At 46.0% G+C, this 27,384-nt stretch overlaps 1 long non-coding RNA gene across 2 annotated transcripts in view; it reads left to right on the top strand.

The window, feature by feature from the left end:
• LOC144824820 (uncharacterized) overlaps positions 1 to 27,384 on the top strand; it is a 128,759-nt gene that overhangs the window by 51,142 nt on the left and 50,233 nt on the right. Inside the window, exons 2-3 of one of the 2 annotated variants that reach the window (XR_013609136.1) lie at positions 12,713 to 12,776; positions 12,949 to 13,021. This is a non-coding gene — a long non-coding RNA (uncharacterized LOC144824820). Of the gene's footprint in view, positions 1 to 12,712; positions 12,777 to 12,948; positions 13,022 to 27,384 lie in introns of those variants that run through there. The other variant, XR_013609137.1, reaches the window with a different exon arrangement.

Below are 27,384 nucleotides of genomic sequence, written 5' to 3'. Positions count from 1 at the left end.
TTGTGACTGGAAATTGCTTGAAAAAATGGGATGAGATGGGTGCGGGGAAGCCATGTGGGGCACAGGAGCTCGGCCAAGATGCAGGGTTCTCGGACAAAGCATCATTGGCCAGGGCAGGGAACATGCTACGGATGCTGGCTCCGATTAAGATGTGCTGCCAAGTGGCAGAAGTCCACCTTCTTCATTTTGTGACACCGAGAATTGTCCCCCCCGACGAGAAGGGCAGCTGGTTTGGCATTGTTCTTAATGTTTTTAAACCCTTGCACAAGCGTGGGAAGTTTAAAAAGCACACTATGTGAAGTAACAAATTGCTCGATTTAGCAACTTTGCACGTAACTACTATACATCTGGATTCACCCAGTAGCTGCAACAAAGGGTGCTGGACTAGTGAAGAAATGGGGTGTATTGAGGGTATATTTGGGAGTGTTACAGTGTTGCGCAGAGCTCCCCTATATGTCTTTGATTGCAGTAATACTCCTGAGGAATTTAAATTTGTCACTCATATACGTCCCCTCATTCTCTTCTTCTGTACTTACAACCATTAAGGTTCTTAATAGTTTCTCTGTTTTGCTCCTCCTTCCCTGTACATATTGAATGTCTCACACATATCCCTCCTCTCCCTTCTCTATTCAATTACTGCCCCATAGGCATTTAAATTTAAATAATGGAGAGGGATGTAGCCTAATGGCTAGAGTGTTCGATCTCAAATGTGGGGAACCGGAATCAAGTCTCGTCAATGAAGCTCAACATCCTGTGATTCTGGGCAAATCCCTTAATCTCTGTGTGCCTAACAAAAATGCTTGTGTAACGCAACTGGTGCTCATGTACAGCGCTTTATACCTGATACCTTCAGGTCAAGTTCGCGCTATATAAAACTACGAAGAAAAGAAAATGTTTCACCCCTAAGCCAACGTTCCCTCCTTTGTGGTTCTCATTCCTATGAGGTGTTTAAATGTCTGGCTCATTTTCTTCCCCTCTTCCTCCTCCCGTGAACTTCTATAAATGACTTCATTATATTTCTCTTCTTCCAGCTCTAGTGTACTAATGTCCCTAGGGTCTTGAAACATGTAACTCCTGCCCCCTCTACATCCTCTCTTCCACAGGGTACAGACTACAGCTCATACTTCACAAGACGATGGTTTACGCCTTGCAGTATATTACAAGCTCCTTTCTTGACCATTTCCAGGGCCTGACTAGAACAGAAAATAGGCCGTGGCGCCAAAATAAAAGTGGGCACCATTAGCGAAGTAGATAACTAAACATAGTGGCCCACATTCTGCAAATAAGGGCAGTTTTGAACTTGTAAAGTCACGATGTATAGGTGGTTTGTAAAATATTTGAGACTCCATGCATTTGTTCTTGCTGCAGGCGATATTTCTGGTAATATCAGGGACATCAACAGTAAACGTATTTGTGAAATAAATCTTTAATTAATGCAAATATATTAAATCAAATTACAATTATGTTTCTCAAGTTTACATTTTATTAAAATCCCACCTACAAAATCTTTTTCATTATGCTTTAATAAATGTTAAAAGTGGTGTATAGAGTTAATTAAAAATAATGTTGTTATATTTTAAGAGAAATTAATATTACATTCATTTTTAAATTTAAAATAGAGTATTAAAAGATTGTATAATTATATAATAAATATGCACTATCTTTCATATTTTTTACATTCAATTTTATTTATCTATATTTATACCTATTTAAAATTACTTACTTTAATTTAACATTATTTTCTATAAGGTTTTTTTTTGTTTCCTAGCTCTAAACTTTTCTATGGGAGGGTGTTGCGGTGGCAGTAGTTGGCTTTGTGTGGTGCTGGACTTACTACTGTTTTTTTTCAGTAGAAGTATAGCATACTCATTTTTTGTGAATAAGCAAAACGTACTAAACTTGCTTGTAAGTGTTAATTACTCTGAAGTGTATGTCACCTCTGTCCTTTCAGAGACATGGCCTCTCAGACTGGACACAGCTACTGGGAGAAACTCAGCCTTTCAATTCAATCAGTTGCTGGGTAGAGCTATCTTCCCTCTCCAGGAGTCAGAGCTCAAATTGCAGTTCTTAGAGGTGGACTCCACCCCTGGCAATATTGTGTAAGTGTTTACAGGAGCACTAGAAACACCACGTAGATGCTTGCCTGCAGATTAAAGCAATCCCCATGGAGATCGGGAGAGGTTTTAGAGGACACTCTGGCCTCGAGCGATTAGAAATAAAGAGGAGCCTGGTGCTACAATCAACAAGCATTTGCAATGCAATCAGACTCGCCTTTGGTACCTTATATGTATTTAGCTTTGCAGCTCATTCACCTGGCTGCTGAAACATCTACCGTTCTTTAACATGGCGGGGAAGTAAGCACCAAACTGCGTGACACGCCAGGTCTGGGAACACATGGAGATAAATATTGCCTTTCAGCGAGAAATGGTATAGTCCAAAGCTCTGTTTTTAATATACAATCAGGGCCTTTGGTGGTCATATCATAGAAAATACAAGATTTGAAAAAAATATTATTGTCTATGGGTGCTCGTGGAAGACAATTTATGTGGACTGGAATCTAGAGAATGCTAAAGTGATTCTGGTATTTTACAGACCTCTGCTGGTCGTTTTCTATCAAGTTAATAGAGGCAGTTGAACAGAAACAAAAAGTACCTACGCGGAAGCAGACAAGTCCTAGGGCTGATCTCCAGAGCCCACAAAGTACATACACATATAAGTATATACTAATATATAAGTATATACTAAAGTATATAACAAGAGGTCTTGAATGCTCAACCTAAAAAGGAACCTCAATTTGCCTGAAGAATGGACCTGGAGCACTCTGTGTGCTGTGGAAGGAGTAGGCACAGGGGCTTGGATAATTGGGTCAGTGTAAGAAGCTGGCACTTAGCCAGTGTGAAAAGCTTGTACAGATGGGCAGTGTAGGAATCTGGCACAGGTGGACAGTGGGAGAAGTTTGCACTGATGGGCAGTGTGGCAATCTGGCAGTGTGATGACATCACAATGCTAACGAGGATGTTAGTCTGAGTGCCCTCAATTTGGCACTTTTTACCACACATAAAACCCACATGATAAATAGACTACAGGCATTTAGTGCGAGCAGTACACAGTGCTAGAATAGAGTGGGAACAGCTGCCAGGTCATCCTCATCACTCTGAGTTCAGGTCTTCCTCGTCACAGTCATTGATGGGTAACCCAGGTGTCAATGATGTGCACAAACCTGGTGTAGGGAAGATCCACCCTCTATTATGCTAACGTACACCAGCTTACCGTGTGGACAGTCACGGCCCTGCCTTGAGGCGGCTACCCCGACAGCCTATATTTTGCCAGTATTGGGCGGGTACATTTCCTTCTTATTTTGCTCAGGGACTAGAACACCTACTTGTATGGTGTACTGCCTCTCAATGAACATCTGACATGCCCGCTTACTGTGCAGATACTGTTGAAATGTCTCATGTACTGTGATGTCGTTTTTTTCAAAATTGCTAAGAAACAGATTTGACAAAAAAAATTGATGGGTAACCCAGGATTGAGACGAGGACGTTATGGTCCCATCACTTATTGGTAATCTTCATTACTCTGAGTTCAGGTCTTCCTGATCATGGACCTAGGTTGCCCAGAAAGGACTGAGGTGAAGAAGGCGGACGAGGAGGTAATGGCCCCATCACTTATTGGTAATGGTCATTGCTCTGAGTTCAGGTCTTCCTGATCATGGTCCAAGATTACCGAGTAAGGACTGAGGCGAGGAAGACGGATGACGACTTGATGGGTTCTGGTTCCTGCAGGTTCTCTTATCCTGGAACCGGGATCTGGGTCCGACTCAGTGATTGACTGGAACTGTGGCCCGACACACATCCAGAGGCTCCGGGGTATGTCTGGTGTGTGCCCGCAAGGAGACACAGGTTTTGAGGTTCTTTTCTTCTGCCAACACTCAGCTCTCAGGTCCTCGTGTACAGTTAAGTTGCTCCTTCTGTCAGACTTGAGCTGGACCCTCAAGCGGCCCTTTAGGCGTGCATGTAGAGGAATCACTGTCAGTGAGCGCCAGGATACCCGTGGGTTGATAGTGCGCTTTAGAAATTCTGTTTACATTACATTACATTACAAGAACAACACAGTCTGAAGTCAGCAGAGAGATGAAGCCGAAGAGAGTTTTACATTCTTACACTCGGATTGTGAGTGAAGTGTGAACTAACACTAATTATGACTACCCGAATAGAAGACAGCACAAAATATTGCTTTGTAGGAATACTTTTTTGTATTACTACTACATATCTCAGTGGCACTCCTATCAATCTATGGAACGATGAAAGAGTTAAAACCTAAAAGGATTCAATATAAACCTTGCAGGTTGCATGCAACTGTTTTCCACAAGTGCATAACAGCATGAGCAATCTGACTAAAATTGGAACTTGTCGCCTGCATTGTTCACAAGGATGTCTGCAGGAAACCAGTGCACCCACTCACCTGGTAACACATACAGTGCTCTACAACAGTCACATTCCTCCTCCAAACTTTTCTATCACCATTCACTCCTCAGGCTTGAGAGTACCCAAGATCTATTTGGCAAGTGCATTAACCACCTTAGTTGCTTTGCCCATAAAATACCATGAGACTTGCTGGATACACATTGATTTGAACAGCAGGTGCCTTAACCGCACAGGCTAGCCTGAAATGCAATCTATTTGTGATCGTAGGGTAAGCCAGAACATCCTAACGATCATATTTTTTCATGTTTCAAATTATTTGTGGACACTTTTTCTAAAACAACATACTTGCAATTTAACAGCGAACAGCAGGCTGGCTCTACTTGGCTCCACCCCGTCTGCGCCTATGACCCCTGTCCTCACCCCCTTCCCAGTGGAACTCCGGGCAGTTTGTGGTATCCCTTAGTAAATAGTTTCCATTTCTAGCACAGTAAAGGAGCCCAAAGTCACTCCTGTGCCTGCGTCACCGTGGTAGATTCAAGACGCTTCCCACGGCGTCCAGTTCTTACTGGAAAGCCGCTGTTATTGGCGAGCTCGCACTGATCCTAAACAAAGTGGTATTCTCTGTGTAACTGGTCCCCCGGCCTGCTCCTGCCAGGGCAGACTGAAGTGGCTCTAACCAGATTCCTACTGCTCCTTGCTCAGTAATTGCTGCTTGTAAATGCCGGCTGCAAACCTGAAAACACCTGGAGGTTTTTTCCGTCCGTCTGAATTCCTTGAATGAATGTCCAGCGGCGCTAAATTTACCGGTTTGTGTTTTTAATTTGTTACATTAAAATATTAATGACGCACTCAACAACAGGAACAGTAAAAATACACAATTTACATTTGTTTCACAGCCCACGCGGGCATGCACATGAAAGCACCATATTAAAATACAAAAACAACAGGAAAAAACAGCAATCAATAGTAAAGGCCTGGCTCACGCCCAGTGCACCTCTGACCTCCGGGCCAATGAGGCGGGGAGAGCTCTCATATATTACATTTTGTCCGGTCTACCCAGGGCTTTAGGTAGAAGCTAGGACGTAACAAGCATTTACAATGCAACGGTCTCGCCTTTGCCAAAGTTAGAGCTATTGGCAATGTAAATGATTTTTTTTATTTATGTGTTGGTTTTGAAAACATAAATAAATGGCATTATCATTTACAACATGATGAACTCTGGGAGTTGTAGTCTTGCTGCATAAATGAAAACAATTGGATCAAAAAACACAGACCACAAAAGTTGCTGAAAAGAGAGCTGGAGACAGGAGCATCTCCCCCTTGCTGCCACAGCGTCCACTTACAACCAGCCTCTCCCGAGATAAAATAAAAGGTACCATAAGTGACCTCCAAAAAATGTCTGAACTATAAAGCTCATGGTTATCCGTAAAATGGTGATTATTTGTTTCTGTAAGTCCAATAAAAGGTCTCCGCGTGTCCTAGTACCTGGTAAGCAAGGCAGTGCATGGCTTAATGAACATGAGAGGGCTCTCAGGGGGACAATCTGCAGAAGGCAGGCCTTATACTCTCTCTCACACAGACCGTCTCCTCCCCCTCATTAATAAAACTTTAAGAGGCAATTAAGCTCATTAAGAAGCTATCAGCAGCATGCTCCCTTGAGGCTGTTAATTTTGCTGGAATTCACAGGCACGTGTCCCACATTTCCATGCAGATGCACCGTGGACCTTTGGAACATGGCACATTTCCTAAATCCAGCAGGAAGCTGCGAGTTGTTGACCTCTTCAGTGCCTGTTAGTTCGCAAAAGAAGAGGCCATCTGGTCGACTGAACAAGCCCGCCAAGTGTCCTAGGTCCATGTGTCATGCGCTGCTCCAGTTCAGGGTTTTCTTTGAATTCTGGGTCTTGTAGTCTTTTTATTCTATTATGAAAGAGGACTACAAGTCCCAGGATTCGACAGAAGCACAGCAGCACATCAGACATTGACCTGGGAAATTTGGCCGCTAAGCTGAACTGATCGAGCCCTACTACCCATCTCTGATGACCCCTTTTCAGTGATCAAACCTTACTACCCATCTCTGATTACCCCTTTTCACTGATTAAACATTACTACCCATCTCTGATTACCCCTTTTCATCGAACAAACCCTACTACCCATCTCTGATTACCCCTTTCCACTGATCAAACCCAACTACCCATCTCTGATTACCCCTTTTCATCAAACAAACCCTACTACCCATCTCTGATTACCCCTTCCCATTGATCAAACCATTCTACCCATCTCTGATTACGCCTTTTCATTGATTAAACCCTATTAACCATCTCTGATTACCCCTTTCCTCTGATCAAACCCTACTGCACATCTCTGATGACCCCTTTTCATTGATTAAACCCTAGTGACTGTCTCGGTTTACCCCTTTCCATCGATCAAATCCTCCTGCCACCCTGGCGAACAGTTGCTTAGGGCTATACCAAGGTAAGTAGGTCTCTCTATCTAAGCCCTCGGCCTAACTTCCATCTGTGACCAGACTGATCGTGAACCTCTTACAAAAATACCTCCCGCGTCAACACAAACCCACCATGAAAATCTTCACTGACAGAAAGTAAGGTAAGGGGATATTCTACCACCAGGGTTGGTCTTTCATACCTTACACAAAACCGAGAATATGAAGAGACATGGTTAAGATGGCACCTCTAGGAACAGTAACAAACTAAGAGAAGTTCACAGAACTTCTAAAGGATGTATAAAGAAAACAAAAGAAACGGAAGTCAAAATAATGGAAAGAAAATGTGGCAAAGTAAGCAAAAACAAAAGACTAACTCAGATAAACATACTCAACAGAAGGTATGGCATACTAAGTCAACACGGAACACACAAAGACTATCGGGATGAGGAACAGGGGGCTGGGGGGTGCGAAAAGCGAGCGAGACGAGGAACAGGGGTGTGGGGGGGCCGAAAAGCAAGCGAGCGGGACGAGGAACAGGGGGGTGGGGGGACCGAAAAGCAAGCGGGACGAGGAACAGGGGGGTGGGGGGGCCGAAAAGTGAGTGAGACGAGGAGCAGGGGGTGGGGGGGCAAAAAGCGAGCGAGACGAGGAACAGGGGTGTGGGGGGGCCGAAAAGCAAGCGAGCGGGACGAGGAACAGGGGTGTGGGGGGACCGAAAAGCGAGCGAGACGAGGAACAGGGGGGTGGGGGGGGCAAAAAGCAAGCGGGACGAGGAACAGGGGGGTGGGAGGAGGCCAAAAGCGAGCGGGACGAGGAACAGGGGGGTGGGAGAGGGGCGAAAAGCGAGCAGGAGGAGGAACAGGGGGCTGGGGGGGCTGAAAAGCGAGCGGGACGAGGAACAGGGGAGAAATGGAAGTCAAAATAATGGAAAGAAAATGTGGCAAAGTAAGGAAAAAAGCAAAAACAAAAGACTAACTCAGATAAACATACTCAACAGAAGGCATGGCATACTAAGTCAACACGGACCACACAAAGGCTATCGGGACGAGGGGGGCGAGGAACAAGGGGGTGGGGGGGCAAAAAGCGAGCGGGACGAGGAACAGTGGGGTGGGGGGGCGAAAAGCGAGCGGGACGAGGAACAGTGGGGTGGGGGGCAGAAACGCGAGCGGGACGAGGAACAGCGGGGTGGGGGGGCCGAAAAGCAAGCGAGCGGGACGAGGAACAGGGGGATGGGGGGGCCGAAAAGCAAGCAAGCGGGACGAGGAACAGGGGGGTGGGGGGTCGAAACGCGAGCGGGACGAGGAACAGGGGGGTGGGGGGGCCGATAAGCAAGCGAGCGGGACGAGGAACAGGGGGTTGGGGGGGCTGAATAGCGAGTGGGACAAGGAACAGGGGGGTGGGGGGCCGAAAAGCAAGCGAGCGGGATGAGGAACAGGGGGATGGGGGGCCGAAAAGCAAGCAAGCGGGACGAGGAACAGGGGGGTGGGGGGCCGATAAGCAGGCGAGCGGGACAAGGAACAGGGGGGTGGGGGGGCTGAAAAGCGAGCGGGACGAGGAACACGGGGGTGGGGGGGCCAAAAAGTGAGAAAGCAAGCACTCACCGGCTGGGGCGGAGGACTCAGCGACTTCTTCCGGCAGCGGACGGGCAGAAATGGCGTATGAAAAGCGCTGCCATTTTCACATTCGGGGGCATGGTTTTTGCAGTTGAGTGACGGATGACGTCACAGAGTTAAAAACTGCAAAAAACACGCCTGAATCCGAAAAAGACGGGGCTTGAATGAGTGACGCCCCTCTCCTCTAATGGCTGGCCAGCATTTACGAGGCCAGCCAATGGAGAAGAGGGGCGGGTTCAAGCCCCATTCTCTGAAAACATCAGTTTCTCCCAGCGAGACTGCGCAAGCGCAGCCAGCCAATGGAGAAGAGGGGCGGGTTCAAGCCCCATTCTCTGAAAACATCAGTTTCTCCCAGCAAGACTGCGCAAGCGCAGCCTTTGCTAGGCGAAACCTAAAGAGTGTGTGTGTGGGGGGGTCTCTAAAAGGGGCGTGGCCTAGGTAGTTAAATCTCGGCCAGATATCTCCAGTACCTCAGAGCACCGACAAACATGACTATCCGGAGATGGGGGCAAGACTGGCTCACACTCTTTTTTCATCATTGGGAAGAATTTGTGTAGGTCCATTGGGCCTTCCAAATTATAAGGGATGGTTACAGGATTCTTTTTTTCCAGCCGCTTCCCAGAGACATTTCAAATCTTCACTGTGGCCAAAAGACAATACAAGGGCTCAAGAGATCACTTTGGGGATACAAGAACTCTTGCAAAAGAAAGCTATCCTTCCGGTCCTTGAGGACCAAAAGGGACAATGCTTTTATTCAACTCTTTTTTGGTGCCCAAGCACAACGGCAAACTGAGGCCAGTCCTGAATTTCAGAGATCTGAACAAGACTGTCAGTAGAGACATTCAAAATGATTTCCCTGCAGACAATCATTTCGCTGTTGGCAAAGGACACATCTCTGGTAACATTGGATCTCCAGGATGCACACTTCCATGTCCCAATCCGTCATTCCAGTCAACAGTTTCTTTGATTTGCGGAACAAGGTCTGCACTTCCAATTTCAAGTGCTGCCGTCTGGACTAGGCATATGGTTTTCACCAATGTACTTGCTCCAGTTGCATTAAGTTGGTATCTCTACCTTTCCATATCGTTTTAATTTTGGCTTGCTCAGATAGTCAATTTCTTTATTTTTTATTTAAATGTGTTTATTGGTGAACATCACAGTCATGTATACAGAAAGGACAATATTTTCGACTTGCAGAAATATAATATATGGACATCCAGTATACAAAGATATACATTACATCACATCTGCATTTTCTGTACGTCTATGCATTTCCAATTCCACCAGTGGGGACAGCATTGGATCTCCTCGATACTTATTCCAGAGCGACCATTTCCGATCCCACTTTTTTGGGCACCCCCTTGCTAAGAAGACTTCAGTTTCCGCCAACATGCATCTATCAAGCTCTTTCTCCCATGCGTGGATTCGTGGTATGTGCACTCCCCCCATCCTTTCGCTATCTCTCGTTTAACTAATGTGTATCCTATCGTCGTGAATTGCTTTTCCACTTTCGTGATGTCAGTCGCCTCCCAGATATTCAACAAACCCAGTTGTGGTGTTAATACAATCTCCTTATGTAAGGCTGTCTGCATGCGTTCCGAGGCCTCTTCTCATGAGATACGAATCCTTGGACAGCTCCAGAGAGTGTGATAAAATGTGGCCTGATGGCCACAGCCCCCTAGGCATAGGTTGTTAGCTCTGGACCCTATTTTCGCTAGTGTCTGCCCTGTCATGTATGAGCAGTGTAGTATCCTCAATTGGATCAACCTAAACTTAAGTGTAATGGCCGCCTCCCGAGGGGACATAAGGGCCTCCTGCCAATCCTCGTCACTAATCAATCCCAAATCATCCTGCCACCGCTCCCTGAGTCTTGGAAAGGTATCCGGGAGATTATTACATAGTTTCTTATATGTGAGAGATATTGCCTTCGAATTTAAGGGCCCATCCATCAGCCTATCCTCGAGTGGTGAAGATTCTGGTCTGTCTGTAAAGGACGAAAAGGCCGCCATTAGAGCATGCCGAATTTGCAGGTATCTATACGTTTCTCCCCGAGCCAGGTGATACTGTTTCTGGAGGTCCTCAAATGTAAGTATAGCTCCCTTCCTGACTAGATCTTTTACTGCCGAGATACCTATAAGGTCCCACTTATCAAACCCGGGCTGGTAGCACAGCATGCTCAATTTCTGTGTATACCAAAGTGGCGTTACCTTAGTGAGGATGCCAGCCCAGCCAAGGCGAGAAAGCACAGTTCGCCATATCTCTAACGTGTGCAGGGTGGGCCCGAAGAATCGCCCCTTATTTTTCCTATCACTTGTGTACAGGGCCCCCAAATAACCGGATCGATCAGTTTGGTATCGGTCAAGAGCATATGCAGGGTCATCCGGAGGACGATATATCCAAAGATTATCAGTTACTAACTGTGCTGCCCAGTAATAGAGTTGCAGGTCGGGAAGCGCAATGCCTCCATCGTACCAGCTTTTTGTCAGCTTCTTCAGTGCCACCCTCAGGCCCTCCCGTCCCACAACAACATACGGACCTCTCCCTCCACTGCCTCAAAATACGAGTCTGGAACTCTATATGGGCAGTTATGAAGGATATACAAGAAGCGAGGGAGGGCCAGCATCTTAAAGAGCGCAGCTCGTCCCATCAACGAAAGTGGAAGGGATCTCCAATGTTTCACATCCGCTCGCAATTTAGCCAACGGGGGGGGGGGGGCAAGTTAGAGCTGTAAAAAAGGTTCGGGTCAGATGTGATAAAAACTCCCGAGTACCGAAACCCATCCTCCGCCACCACTATGGCACATCCTGCCGGAAGCCTAGGACCCGGGCCCTGCAGCATGAACAATACGGACTTAAGCCAATTAATCACAAACCCAGAGTATGTACCAAAATGTGTAAAGATATCAAGCACCACCGATATAGACCTGTATAGGGAGGCCAGGTACAGCAGTATATCATCTGCATATAGGGATATTCGATCTTCCATGTCGTCCGCCCACCTCATCCCTAAATGTAGCGCCTCGGACCATGACATCTCTGCGTATCCATGCCGCTAGGGGCTCTAGTAAGAAAGAAAATATCAGCGGGGATAGAGGGCCCCCCTGTCTACACCTCTCTGGAGCCTAAATATCCGGGACGTATAACCGTTTACCCTCACTTGTCCCAAAACATCTGTGTATAGCAGTCAAACCCAGGCTATAAACTCGGGCCCCAGACCCACCCTTTTCAAGACTTCTAACATGTATGGCCATTCTATGGAATCACAGGCCATTGAGGCATCGAGAGACAGCACCGCGGCGTCCTCCTCAATGTATTTTCTACGGGCCATCACGTTATGTAGGCGCCTTAGATTGTGGGCCGTATTCCTTCCAGGCATAAACCCAGACTGATCCGGGTGGGCCAATGTTGCGATAATCGACACCAGCCTGTTGGCCAGAACTTTCGCTAGTACCTATGCCTCCACATTGATCAGCGAAATCGGCCTATAGGAGCCACATGCGTCCGCCGGTTTGCCCGTCTTATGAACTAATACAATAGTACCACATTAGTTATATTTGGCCCGTTGTTTGTTTGTTGCCGTCTGTGTCCTATGTAGGCAACTGGCCGTATGTCGAGCGATTTCTATCACATCTCAATCAGAATAGCCATATCTTGCGCCCTTTATGTTTGCTGTTTTGTGTGCATTTACCATGAAAACCGCTACACATTTGGCAGTTGATAACATACGATAAAGCGAGACTCCCCATGACAACTGCTACATGTTTGGCAGTTGACAGTATACGATAAAGCGTGACTCCGCAAACATACACAGTCGAGTGTGCTGGATGCGTAGATGTCCAGGCATCGGGCTGGATTTTTAAACTTTGACATATATACCAGAGAGGCTTGGACTGTTTATCAGCCCTTTGAAATCGACATCTCTCTGGTTTTCTATCTTGCAATATAAAGGGGCACATAGGTCGGACTCTTCATTATGGTGTGTAACTGTGACCATTTTGACACCAAGTGTGCTGTGAAGATATGTAAAAGAAATTAGTAGGAATACACATGAGAACCTTGGGTTTTACTACCTCACCTATAATATATTCCTCAGTGAGGGGTCTGGGGATTTAGCTATGGTCGTTTGGTGTTTTAATTAGCAAAGTTACCTTTGATGGTTGTATGTGAGTTGGGGGATGAGCATAGGTGGAAATTGCACCTTTGTGACAGTTATGTCTATCCACATTACAGAGCGGGGCCTCATCAACTGACGCAGATGCCAGGTGAGGTGAGGCGTAATCCCACAAAAAGTTGGGTGAGTACTGATAATTTGACCTAAGTATGTGTTAATAGAGTGTTTCCTATTACTTGTCACTCTATTTGGGCTAATATAGTATCTACATTGTGATAATATTAATGTTGAGACGATGATTGTTTTGGAATATGTGAACTGGGTCCAATACTTAACACCGCTACACTTTCTCTAGGAAAGAAGATACATCGCCTGTGATAGCTGCAAACCAATATTCAACTCATAGGTTGTGGTAGGATGTATCGTACCAATTATTGAAATAAAAAATTGATATATAATTTGTGCACAAGTTTTTGCAATATTTGCAGTAGCATAGGTTACATCTGGTCCTGAAGACAGCCTGGTATAAGTCACCTGTAGGGCTGAAACATGTAGGCCAATCTCACTCCTATTGCTTATGATAGTTATTCTTTCAGACTATCTGCATTTGGTTTTAATATTGACACGAAGACAGCGTTTATTAAAGTTATTTCTGTCTCAGTAGTCAATTTTAACTTTTTGCACTTTTCCTTTTTCACTATTTTGCACTGCAAATCATCAGCACCACTGAGCAAAAGTGGTTGGGTGCATTTGTGACACTGACTGTAATGTAGCTGCCCCCCCGGATAGGTGTGGGCTACAACAGTTAGATCAAGCACAACCAATTCTAAATGACGATGCCCCGCAACTGTGGTGGGCTGATGGGATTTATTTTGCCTTAATGATTGAAGGTTTGCTTTGACCCTGTTCTCCCTATTTCACTCTCTCTTTGTCTTGATTTTGTCAGACCGACAATTCCTTTTTGTTGTTTCAGTTGCGATTTGGGGATCGGATATTGCTGTGTCTTTAAATATTGTTCCCTAGGACCCTCTTTTGAAAATTATTTAGTGTGTTAATACAATAGTAGCCAGTCTCTGATCTACTGGCAGCCGGCCCACCTCTAGACTCTCCTCATACATGGCCTTAAAGGCGGGATCGTGCGGGAGGCAGTGGTTTTCAAAAATTCAACTGGGATGCCGTTGGGCCCCATCGCCTTCCCGGATTTGATCTGTCTTATAGCTTTGCCAATCTCTTCAGCTGAGAGAGCCTCATCCAACGTTTCCCTGTCCACCTCTGAGAGGGCTGGCACGTCACTATACTGGAGAAGCTGGAGTGATTTTTCAGCTGCGTAGTGAATAGAGGGGGAATATACCTTTTCTAGGTGAGTTGCGAAATCCTCTGTCATTTCCCGCGGATGTGACACAGAATCACCCCCTGATGTCGTCAGCTTATGCACCCATCTCAATCCCTGTTCTCGCCTCTCTAGCCAAGCCAGTGGCCCACCCACCCTATCCCCCATTTCATATATCCTATGCTGGGTGTGGCGATACTTGGCCATCATGTGTTCCCTGGCTTTGATTCGATACTCATCCTCTTTCAGTAGAAGCATGTGTGCTGTGTCAGTCGAAGGATTCTGTGCATGCTCCCGTCCTCTTCCACCTGTGCCAAGAGCTCACGCTACTTAGCGATGTATCCCATCTTCAGAGATAAGGCCTGCCCTTTCAGAACTACCTTATATGCCTCCCATATTGTCTGAGCAGATGTGACTGAACCCACATTTTCAGCGAAGTAGTTCTACGTTTGTGTGCGAAGTTCCTCCCTAATGTCCAGTATTGTCAAAGCCAGGGATTGATAACGATAGTGGTACGTGTCTGTTTTTCCCAGTGTGTATATTCCACCCAGACCGGGGAGTGGTCAGATATGCCCCTCGGCAGAACTCGGGACTTAACAAAATTGCCCACATATGACAGATGTGTGAGGAAGTAATCAATACACAATAAGCTGCGGTGCATGCCTGAAAAAAAGGTGAATAGCTTGTCCGTCGGGCTGTAGCGCCCGACCTACATCTACCAATCCCAGTGCTGTCACAAAGTCAGCCATTAATACATTGGATTTCGCTTGTGACCTCGGTGGATGGCGATCGATTGTGTATCTAGGGTTATGTTATAGTCTCCTCCCATAATCAATGCTCCTTCCTGGAGTCCCATCAGCCTCCCTCCAAGATCTTCCAGAGCCACTTTACCCAGAGCGGGCGGTAAATAAACCGAAATTATATTAAGAACCCTACCATCCCACTGGGCCTCCACCACTGCGAATCTCCCGGCTGGGTCCGCCCATATTTTATGAACTACGAGAGGTAAGGATTTCTTTACCAGAATCACCGTTCCCCTGGACCCCGATGTGTAATCTGCATGGACCAGTAGTTTATACCCTCATCTAGTGAAGGCTTAGTCTTCTGCCCCACCAGATGCTTCTCTTGCAGCAAATCCACATCAGGAGAATGTCACTTCAAATCCTGTTGACCTTTCCATATCTTGATGATTGGTTGGTGTCTGCTTCTTCTTTTCCAAGCCCAAAGAATGTGGAAGTGAGGAGAACAGCCGTTCAGCACATGGGATTTATGGTCAATTACCAGAACTCCTGCCTCCATCCTTCTCAAGAAAATATGTTTATTGGCACATGCATTAACACTCAGCTGGGCCGTGTTTTCCTGTCTGCACTGAGAATATAATCCATTCTCCAAACCATTTTCACCTGTTAGCCCAGTCGTCTGCAACAGCACAAACTTGGTTGAGGATCCAAGGATTGTTGGCTGCCACAACAGCAATAGTTCCTTGGCTCAGAATCATCTGAAAACCAGTGGTGAATCTTATCCTGTCATGCTGGTCCTCAGCTACAAGGGATTATGAGTTTCTATCCAGGTAACTCCAGAAATCAAACTGAAGTTGTGTTGGTGGTTGGTGGAAGAACACTTGTCTGTGGGGTTCCACTACAGTATCCAGTTCCACTTATTTTGACCACAGATGCCAACCTTTGGGGTGAGGGCACCACTTTGTGGGAGATGAAAGCAAGAGGGCCATGGACTCAGGCAGAGAGTCTCCACTCTTCCAATTAGAGGGAGCTTTCAGCAGTTTGGATGGCTCTGCTGGCTTTTGTCTTTCATCTGGAATAGCCGATGTGTTAGTGAGGATAGACTATCTGGTCACGAGGTGTTATCTAAATTACCAGGGTGGTACCAGCTGCAGGGAATTGAATCAAGTAGCATAACTAATCTTTGTGTTGGCAGAGTCCAATCTCCTGGCTCTGGGAGCAGTATAGATTCAAGGTCGGTTGAACTTCCAGGCAGACAGACTGAGCCAGAATCTTCCTTTCTCAGTGTCTTACCATCTATCCGTTCAGTTGCATCTGTGTTCAATTCGGATCATCCTGGATGGACATGTTTGCGTCTGCTCCTAATGCAATGCTTCTGACATTTTGTTCAGAGATCCCATGTCCTCAGGCTTGGGCAACAGATGCTCCATCTACAGGAACAGGAAATCTAGAGCACATACTGGGAAGTTGTGTTTTCTCTGGAGAGGTAAATCTCTGTTAACTGACTCTGAAGATCGCCAGAGAGAGGGACATGCCTTGAGATGAGAGGATCGCTCAGCTCAGCCTGTCTGCTTGGAGGTTGCCTTGACCTTTGATGTGGACAGTCTTCAGAGATAGCAAATGAAGTTCCACCCAGGCCCCCAACTTCATTGTCACCAGATTAAAAGACTATGATTCGGTGACCTCACCTCGTTATATAGGCCATAGTCACCAGATTAGCTGTTTGAACAAGCATATGTTGATATGTTAGAAAGGTTTATAATAGACTAGTGCTTGACGAACTACAGACAGCTGCCTCCAGTATGACAAGAGCTGACTATCCTTGAGTTTCCCTCCCTGTTGAACAGAAAAATCCCGTAATTTTGCTCCCCATTCCTTTGCACTGACATTTTATGATACTACCAAAGGTAGATTAGGTTGAATTCAGCCAAGAAGATATACCAGCCGTTGAGGAAAAAAAAGACATGATAAGGGAGGAGAAACACACATGAGGCCGTTTGTCCCTGTGCTCTTGCCCAGAGATGTGCTGGAACTTGCTGATGGGCTATCAAAGAGGAAGTACCAGTCTTAGAGCCTTCTATAGAGTTTGCCAGACAGACTGCTCCATCACAAACGTGGCAGATTTCTATTTGCCGCAACACAAGTGCTTTGGATGTAATGCAGTTGTAATATGGGTGAAGAGATGTTTACAATGTTTGTGACAGAGGATCCCATCAGGCAAACTCTAAATGAGGCTGTTAGTCTGTCTGTTGTCTCTGTTTGAAGGCACAGCGTCCCCACCTCTGTCTTGAAGTGGATGCCATTATAATGAAGTCCTCTGTAGAAATCAGTTGACACTTTTGAAGATTGAGGAGCGGCCCTTGATGAACCAGACAGCCCTGATTCATCAAGGGAGCGTCTTCTACCCAGAGCTTCTTCTGTTGATGAAGCATGAAGAAACCAGTTGGCCAGGTATGGAAGGACATGCCAGTCTTACAGATGTAGCATGGCAACAGGTGACTCCATTATCTTGGCAATACCCCTGCGGCACATATGATTCCAAAGGGTAATGCCTGGAACAGAACCTCACAAACCTCTAAAGACATTCCACAATAGGGATATGAAAGTACTGGTCCATAAGGTCTATTATGGCCGACTGGTAGGAGCGCCACAGAGGAGCTCCAAGCACTTGGGAGTCCTTTCCCAGGATATCTCTGTTAGCGGCAGTCCCCAAGCAAACCACAATTAATCAGCGTAACAGGATTTCTATAGCGTAACAGGATTTTACAACGCGCTACATCTCTCACCTGGCTTCCCTCTGAATCAATGATCTATTCCCGGAGGAGACCACCATCTTGTCGGAGCTTTGCCGAGGAACACCACCCTTGGGGACGGAATCGAAATCCGAAGACTACCGGAGGTGCCGAGGTGAGCTTGCCAGTTTGAATTACCCCGATGTATGGGGTGCTGGCCAGTTAGAACAGAATCCCCCGGGGCGAGCCCTGAGAACCGACGGACGAGGTCATTCCGGGCAGCGTGCTCCCTCCCTCTCTGCATCTCAGCGCGTGAGGACAGACACCCGGAATTCTAGAGTGCTTTCGGGTCCTCCCCGCGGGGAAAATAAACGATCATCACGCCGGCGCCTGCATGGGTTGAGGGTCTGGAAGCCTGGTAGGATCACTGCATCGCTCGGCGAATCTTGACAAGGCGCTGACATCCCGCCTAGAGCTCCGTGGGAGGGCCAAGCGATTTGCGGTCTGTCCGTGTATGGTTGCCCCTTGATGGTTCTGGGAAAGCGTGGTCGTCGCGCTGCAAGGAGGACCTGGGGGCCTGGCTGTACGCGAAGGCTCTGAGAAAGGACACGCTGTCCGGCCCACCGCCCCCTCCCTCCCCCCCACCCCTCTGACATTGTTTTCCGCTTGACATTATCGAGTGCTTTATCAACTGCTCTGGGGAATTTTTTGTGGTTGGTTTATGCTTTCCTCCACAGCTCTAATAGAGCCAACGATCATTTCATCTGCATCTCATTTAAGACTTCGCACAACGACCTCGCGCTAACCTTACTGCCTCTATTTGTAATTCGTTTTTTTCTATTTCTGATGTTTTATTTTGTGCTCTTATTTGTATATATATTACTGAGCTGGCTTGTTGGGTTCTTCAAATTTATTCTTAATAATATGGCCGACTATTTGGACATCTGAGGAGTTGGATCCAACCCATATGCTTAAAGGAAAGGAAAAAAAGACTACCTCATTGGTAATAAACACAGGACTACATAGTAACCACTGAGAAAGGACTTTTCACTTCACTAGATAGATGGAAAGTAAAACAGGACAACAGGCTTAGAAATAGATAAAGGACTACATAGCCACCTTCTAGGACCCCTAGAAAGGACGCAGCCATATTGGAATGGGCAATAGACATGGGGATTTCACTTAAACCTCGACCAATTACCTCTCCACCGCCTATTTTCAGGTTAGTTTCTCTCTGCCTTTTGTCCCTGCCCTTTATCGAGCTTACGCTTCAGTCTACCCTGCACCTGAGCCCCCTGACTCAATCACCAGCTCTATTCCTCCATCCTAACACTGCACACCACACAACTCAACCCCCCTTTTTGAGAGCCTTGTTCTCTTTAGACTTTGTCCTTTTCTGCCTCCCTCTTTTCCTCTTCACCCTCTCTCCTTCTTTAGACTCCCCCCTGGCCCCTGCTTTTCCTGAATTCCTGTGTCTCTTTGGGGCTCCTCCAGTTTCGCCTACCCTCCCACTCTTACCATGGAGCGCAAAGGCATTCCCACATACAACATCATTTACCCCCCTGGCCTGTCAAAAAAATCGGCCAAACGGTTCAAACACAACATCATCAAATCGCATCCTGAAACCCTCTTCGCAGATCCCTACTTTTCACCACGCAACGGACACTCAACCATTGACATCATTTTTCACACTAAATGGAGAGCACAATGGAGGAAAGTATTCCTTTCCACTTTTTCCGTCTCCTCCACCAGAAAATCGGCACATGGTCTTTCTATTTATATTGCCCCTTCCCAACTCTTCCAAGCTACAGCAACAATCACTATCTATAACAATGGTACCATCCTTTTACAAGCCTCTGACCGTAGTTTAAACCTCCTAGACAACATCTTCCCTATCATCAAAGAACTAGTGGATAAACCGCAAATAGCCCCACTTCCCACCTACTATCTCACCAACACTAGTATGGATGACACAGCCATAGCCCTCCCTCCTCCCCCCAACTCCCGTCCCCCGCAGATTTCTGGTTCCTTTGAACTGGGGGATGCCACGCTCCCAGTTCACTCGACGTTCACCCCCAACTATACAACCAGCAGTACCGCACCTATTCAGCGCACGCGCCCCCCACCCATCATGACCGTGGACGAGACCTCTCTTGCACACCCCACTCTTACAGATATCACTCTAGGACGGACCATAGCACCCCACCATCACTCATCACCTTTCCCCCCATTTCTGAACCCTCTCATTCACCTACATCCGTGACCCCAGTTACCTGCACGTCCACCCCCACACCCACCCACACTACTAACCTCTCCTCACCGATACAGCTCATTCTCCCCTACCCATCATGGCTGAGACCATCCTTGCACCTCACACTTCTATGGTTATCTCTCTCTCTCCGTGCCTGGCACGCCATAGTCCATCCCCTGAATTCACAGACACGAGCTCACCCTCTGAACAACATAAGCCCCTTTTCACACCTCCCACCTCCGCCCACTGGCCTGACAAATCCTCTACCCAACCAGCCTCATCCATATCCCTACCACACACGCACACAGCTATACAGATGATCACACGCTCCCCGGCACCAGCACTTTCACCCACACTGATGACACCCCAGCCACTAGACTGGATGAGATCATCTCCACACTTCATCTAATCAAAGAAGACCTCCACGCCTTTAAAACCATCCTTTCGAATCATCCCTGTCTCCCAAGATCCAACACTCTTAACAAGTCCCTCTAACACACCCAGAGCACCAAACACATGGCCCGAGATGGTTATCTATACCCTCTCGCAACCTACCTTGCGTACTAACAATCATCTCTCCGAGACAGATCTTCTCTCTGTTCTTCTCTCCTACGAACCGCCAGCTACTACCACCGACCCTCACACACACAAGTTCATCCCTTCTATACTAGCAAACCCCCACAGGCCCTCAACTCACAACAACAGAGGAGTCATCGTCAATAATCTTTGTAATGTCCCACTCACCCTGGAACACACATCATCCCTTGCCACCCCCCGTCTTAAATGCTCACTACTGAATTGTAGATCGGCATCGAAACGCGCAACTTACATTGCCGAACTCATTTCCTCGGCTAACCTTGACCTCATCATTCTCACTGAAACATGGCTTACAGAGTTTTTCTCGCCCCTCATCGACATCCTAGTTCCCCCTAACTATGACATTATCAGACTAGATAGGGAAGGGGGCAAGAGTGGAGGAGGTATTGCATGTATACACCGGAGTAACATTTCCATAAACAGAGCTATACCCTTGTCACTCCCTTCCTGTGAATACTTCAGCCTCGACCTCAACAGTAATGGTAAACCTATCTGCTCGCTCCACATCATGTACCACCCACCTGGAGATAACCTACTATTTACCAAACACCTCATGAACCTGATCACATCACTCACCGGTCGACAAAATACACAAATTGTCCTTGGGGACTTTAACCTCCACTGGAACGACCCTAGTGACACAGTGGTCAACAGCCTTAAAAACTTCCTCAACGCCTTAGACCTCATCCAACTATGCAATAGTCCTACACACAACAAAGGCGCAACCTTGGACTTAATAATCTCTAAGACTGATTCCATCCATCCTGAATCAATTCTCCCTTGCGACTGGTCTGATCATCACATCATCACCTTCTTCATCAATGAATCTATTAAGTTGACCTCTGCCCAAGCTATAAAACCTAAGGTCTGGAAAAGGGACTGGAGAAAGCTAAGCACAAGCACTTTACCCAACTCTAGCAAGGATCTACTTCTACCCCCTGCTGGAACTTCTAACGTAACCGACCTCTCCAACCACTACCTAAACTCCATGACCACGATAATTAACGAACTTGCGCTTCTGCAACTAAAGAGAGTCTCCACAAAAGACTCTAAACCATGGTTCAACAGTCTCCTTAACGAGGACCGACGTTCCCTCAGAACTGCCGAACGCAACTGGAGATCAGTACCAACCGCCAAGCACCTCCTGACTCTAAAAAGAAAGAGAAATGCTTATTTTCGTACGGTCAAACTCACTAAAGCAGACTTCTATACCCAACAACTTGACCAGGCAAGAAATCGTCCCCAAAAACTTTTTGAATTAATCAAATCGCAATCGAAGGACCAACCTCAACGACCTCTTGATCTAACTCTCCCACAACCATCTTGTGATGACTTTTCTAGCCACTTTAACCTCAAGACGGAGAACATCAAGAAAGATCTCCTCAAGGACCTAATCTCTCATTCGTACCCCCTCACCAACTCCCCCCCACCCCCTAACGCTTCGCTACAAATCCTATCCAAGTTTACAGTGAAAAATGATGCAACATGGTCACATTTTCACTCCTATTCTGAAGAATCTATAGGCAAATTTCTCAGTATCTTGAAACCATCTAACCACCACACTGACCCTCTCCCCGCTAAGGCGGTTAAAGATCTGACACCGATGTTACTTCCTCTGTGGACCAAGATCATCAACAGCTCTCTTCAACAAGGCTGCATCCCTGATGCACTAAAGATTGGACAAGTGTCTCCCATCCTTAAGAACGCCACAGCTGACCCCATGGACCTCAACAACTACCGCCCTATCTCCAATATTCCCACCCTGGCCAAACTTCTGGAAAAATTTGTTCACCACCAACTTACAAAACATATCGACCATTTCAACCTCCTAAACAAACACCAATCCGCTTCCACGCAAATCACAGCACTGAAACAGCTATGACACACATCATTGATGATGCGCTTTAACTCCTTGATCACAACGAAGCATGTCTCCTCATTCTATTAGACCTCTCCTCAGCGTTCGATACGGTCAAACACGAACACTTAATCGATCTGTTGAAACACAGAATGGGTCTTTCAGGTCCAGTGCTCGATTGGTTCTCCTCCTTCTTACAAAACCGGACTCAAAAATTCAAGATCAACAACACACTGTCCAAATCAGTTCCGGTCACACTAGGAGTCCCACAAGGCTCCTCATTATCCCCTACACTCTTCAACCTATTCATGGAACCTCTTACCGATCTGCTACAAACATCCAATGTGCAATTCCACATGTATGCAGACGATACCCAACTCTACATCAAGATCAATACCTTGGACGACATTACTTTGCTCAACAATACTCTTAAGATCACCCAATCCTGGCTGGCTGTGAATCACCTCAAATCGAATGCCTCAAAAACTGAATTCCTCCTCATTGCTCCCCCCGCCAAAGTCCCCACTATGCACAATCTTATAAAACACCTCACATTTCTAGATGCTCAACCAACCATTGTTGACTCGGTGAAATCACTAGGAATAACCCTGGATTGTAACCTCAATATGCAGAAGTATATTAGTAATGCAACAAAAGGAGCAAACTTTCAGATCAACACACTAAGGAAGCTTAAGCCCTTCTTACCCCCAACTGACTTCAAGTTAGTGGTGCAGGCCTTAGTTCTACCGAGGCTGGACTATGGCAGTGTCTCGTTATGCGGACTTCCCAAAACCTCCACAGCTCCTTTTAGAGCCTTCATCAACGCTGCAGCGAGACTCATCACTGGCTCGAAAAAAAGGGACCACATCTCCCCGGATCTGAAATCCTAAAAACTGGCTGCCATTTGAAGCCAGAATTCACCTGAAAATAGCTTGCATGACGCACAAGACCCATCATCATAGTGCCCCAAGCTATCTCACACAAAAACTCACAATTTCTGGAGGATCAAGATCAACAAGAAGTGTGGAAAACTTCCTTCTGAAACCACAAAAATTCATGAAGAAAAAAACTTATAATCGCTCCTTCTCCGGAATGGCACCAAGGATATGGAATGCCCTGCCACCACAAATTAGACGAAACCCATCCATCCGTTCCTTCAAACTGGAAGTAAAAGGCTTTCTTATGGCAAAATTTACATAAACATTACTTAACTGGTCAGGGGATAACCCTTATTCCATTATCTTATCTACCAATCGAATGCTTAACTATTATATGTACAGCTTTATTCTACTCATTTTGTGACTTTTAATCATCAATGTGCTACCCCTTCATTTTTGTATGGTTTGGTCTTGCATACTATCTGACCTGCTCCTTTATCTATGTTTGTCATTGTAGCCAGTCATTTTTATCTTGCTTTAGCCATAATATCCACAATGTCTGATCTGTCCTAGGTTTATGTATTCAGCATCTTGACTCTACTCTTACGGTCCTACTTATTTCTTTTGTTTCTGTTATGCCTATACACTTTTGTTGTAATGCGCTCTACTCTACTCATAATGTTCGACCTGTGCTTTGTATCTTATCGTTTTGCTTATTCTTTTTTTGATTTGTTATACCTATACACATTTATTGTAAAGTGTTCTGATACCCGTAAGGGTCTTGTTCGCGCTATATAAAACTTTCAAATAAATAAATAAAGGAATTATTCTCTGTAGAGTTTTCCTTTTGCATGGACTCTTCAGGAGCCATTGTTGACACATCTTAAATTGGTAATTATTATGAACCCTCCCGTCATCTTGGAAAAATGGAAGAGGATAGACTGCAGTCCTCTGCTCCTGATGAGGCAATGGAATGATGGCTTCCTCCAAAAGCAGAGACTGGATTACTGACAATACTGTAGATTTCATGGCGAAGTTCTACATGTATGTCCCAGAATGAGGTGGAATGGAGGAAAACTCTATTGGTGTCAAGGCCAGAAGCACGCGTCAAGAGGATCCGCGCTCAGATATGGCTCCCAACCACCACTCTCATAACCCCATGATAATTACATAGAAATCAAGAACAAACAAGACAAGGTAAAGGGGAACAAGATGATGAAAGATAGGGGGAAAAAAGAGAGAGAAGTTCTCTGGAAAATCAAGTTGTTTTTTTTGCCAGTTCATAGTTTGGTTCCTGCCTGAAGTGTCTGAGCCTTTGACTTCTGCAGTCTTGTGCAGGTTGCCAAGTGTTTTTCTTTGCCCAGTATCCACATATGTTGGTGTCAGACAGTGCAGGTCAGGGAGTCATGGCGTCTGGTGTTCCTCGCTTGCATCGATCTAGGATGAGTTCATCGGACATTTTCCTTCACTCTGCTGGTGCTCCATTCCCATTGACAAAGGAAAGCTCTCTGAACCTTCCTGAATAGCCTTAAAGAATAATTTAAACTCCGAAATAAGACACTGACTGGCGTGAGCTCCACAAATGTCTGTCTTTTATCAATATTTAATGCTGAGTCTATTTTTCTATCATCTCCTCGCCACTGAAGTACATTGGACGAGGCCGCCCACCAAAGGCTCTGCTGACATGGATTCTAGAATAGTGTTATCCATATTGTCAATGGGATCTAGACCTCGACATAAACCTTGGAACAATGATTCAATATGGATCCTCTGATTCTCTAAGGATCACATTCCAGAACAATCCGATTTAGAGGAAGACCCAGGGACCGATCCCACTAAAATTCTCTTAACACTGGTCCAGCAGCAGTACAAGTCAGCTCTTCAGCAGAAAATCCAATATTATTCTGAATTATTGATTGCAATTCAGGCAAAACCTTTTTGTCAATATATTTTTCCCTTTGTTCAGAAGAAGGGATTTCCGCCTCCTCCCCTTGAGAGGCAGACGCATCCGACTGAAAATCCTTCTGTGTCTGAGGTCTGGAAGCTGGAGGGACAGAGATCTGAATTGAAAGAAATAGTATCAAAAATTATCCTTCGAAATTTATCTTGAAATTCTTCCTCAAAATGATTCTTGACATCCTTGCCAGCTTTCTAGGAGAGCAGGGAGACCTAGAATGAGAAGATGAGTCTGCCACACAATGTCTATTTTAATGTGCTTGTCCATAATTACAGCCTTCAATTACAGAACATAAATCCCAGCAGTGTAACCACACACCACCACTTACTTCGAAAGCACACTCCCAAATAACGCTTATAATGCTTGTAACGGAGGTGGGTTGAAAGTGAAAGGTTGCATATGCACACGAACAAGGAAATACAGCTCAATACTTCTGCAGGTAAAAGCAACATTACTGGGCTGCAGGAAACACTACCCTTTCCTCCTGCCGCCCGCACTACACCAGGCTCTGCCTACCTCTGCCAAACTACATAGTGAAGTAAAAATGGGCAAAACACTTACCTTATGAACACTGCTTACCCATTCTCAGCAAGGGTCAAGTTAGCATAATCCTAAATGGCAGACATCATCGCCAAGCATCCCGCCTAGTATACAAGCGCATTGTGTGACCCTGACTATTCTGTGTCCGGCACAGAAGGACTATAGGCGTGGCATAGTGGATACAAGACCTGCCGGGATACCACACCCCAGGTCCTTCCTCTCAGTCTTGAAACAGGGTAACCGAAGAGGAAGGATGCTGGGTAACCTATACCTTTTTAGCAACCAGTTGGGTGGGTGCAATCTGCTACCAGTGTACTTCCAGCTGTTATTTCCTCCTGTGTCGAGGTGGGAACATCTAAAAAGTTATGAAAGGGACGACAGGTGCAGGGGATTATGGACCTGGAAAGTCCTGAGTGGTGGGCTTGTTTCAATAACGAGAGAAAAGAGAAAGCCCCCTCCCCAGCCATTGATAAGGTCACACTTTAGAGTCGAACAATGTTGGATGATTTACTTATGCGGCATTGGATCTTGAACAACATACGTGTTCATTTTTCCTGACTCGTGAGAGCGCACACATGCTCCCAGCACCTCCAGTTACTGCCACGGGTAAAGAGCAATCTCGCCCAGGACCTGTGTTGTGTGCAGGTACATAGTTTGAACTGCACACTGTTTCATGTGCGCTTCAATGCACAAACTGATTAATATGATATACCTGTGCAACACACTCTGAGCTGGATTAGGTGTACAAGGTAATACTTTCATAGCCCTGAAAGATGGGTGCGCTGTTCCAGTGCTGTAAAAAGGGAACAGTGGAGACCAAATACCAGCAGAACAATTTGCACAGTGCTTGCCCTGGCTCCCTTCGACCTGCAGTAGCCTCTTCCTTTTCTCCTGTTCTAATAAGATCTAAATCCTGCCTGATTTGATAAGCCTTCACCCTGCCTCAGTGCTTGAAATGGAAAAATAGTAGTGTGGGTACTCTGTACCAGAGTGCCTGCTTGTTTCTGTGAAGTGCCGATACTCTCCATTTATAAGTATAGCATTTCTCTTTAGAAGTGCCGGTACTCCTCTCTCAAAATAAAAAAGTGCTGGTACTTTGTACCGGACAGTACCGGCCCATTTAAAGCCCTGCCCTGCCCTGCCTGCCACCACAACCACATTCTTGAACTTTCTGACTTCCTGATGGTTCTTGCAGGGTTCAAGGCTAAGGGATGGGCAATAGATTTCACCCAAACACAACCTGGAATAGCAAAATCTTTCACATGTTGGACAATCTGCCTGTATTCTACCTACATATCCATCAATCCCTTAGAGGAAGAAGATCCTTTACATGCTAGGGACATCTCTCAAGCAGGACTTAATTTGCTAAAATGTAAGTGTCAGGGTTCTTCTCAGGAGGCTACTGCAGCTTGCGCCACCTTATGCCCCGCCAGTGCTGCAAATACCAAAAAGTTCCAACACAACTATTAACCATCATACTTGCTACAAGTGGGACAATTCAGACTATTCCAGGCTCCCAAAGCTTTAAGAATGGCTTGGACGGCAGATATTATCCATTTTAATGTATATTGAATTAATAAACTATCGAGTGCTCATCTCTAAGTTAGATAGTCAGCACCACCATGTGGCAGACAGTCATAAGTGCGGGTGTTGACTATAAAGTGTTGGTGCCGAGTATCAGAAACCAGCCGCTCAAATTAAGCACTGCTCTCAAGGAAAGCCTGAAGCACCAAATATTCAGGGGAATAGGCTGCACCCACCTCCTCAAGATCACTATTGCAAGGTGCAGTGTAAGACATGGAGCCTGCGCTGTATACTGGCCTTCATTGGGCAGATTTTACAGAGGTGACTGTAGCATCAAGGAGCACATCCTGCTGTGCTGTCCACTGCCGCAGGAACTTTTCCAAT

Source organism: Lissotriton helveticus, chromosome 3_1 (assembly GCF_964261635.1).
Source record: "Lissotriton helveticus chromosome 3_1, aLisHel1.1, whole genome shotgun sequence".
NCBI classification, from domain to species: domain Eukaryota; kingdom Metazoa; phylum Chordata; class Amphibia; order Caudata; family Salamandridae; genus Lissotriton; species Lissotriton helveticus.
Note: the sequence above shows the minus strand (reverse complement) of the source record. Positions and strands in the feature narration are given on the sequence as shown.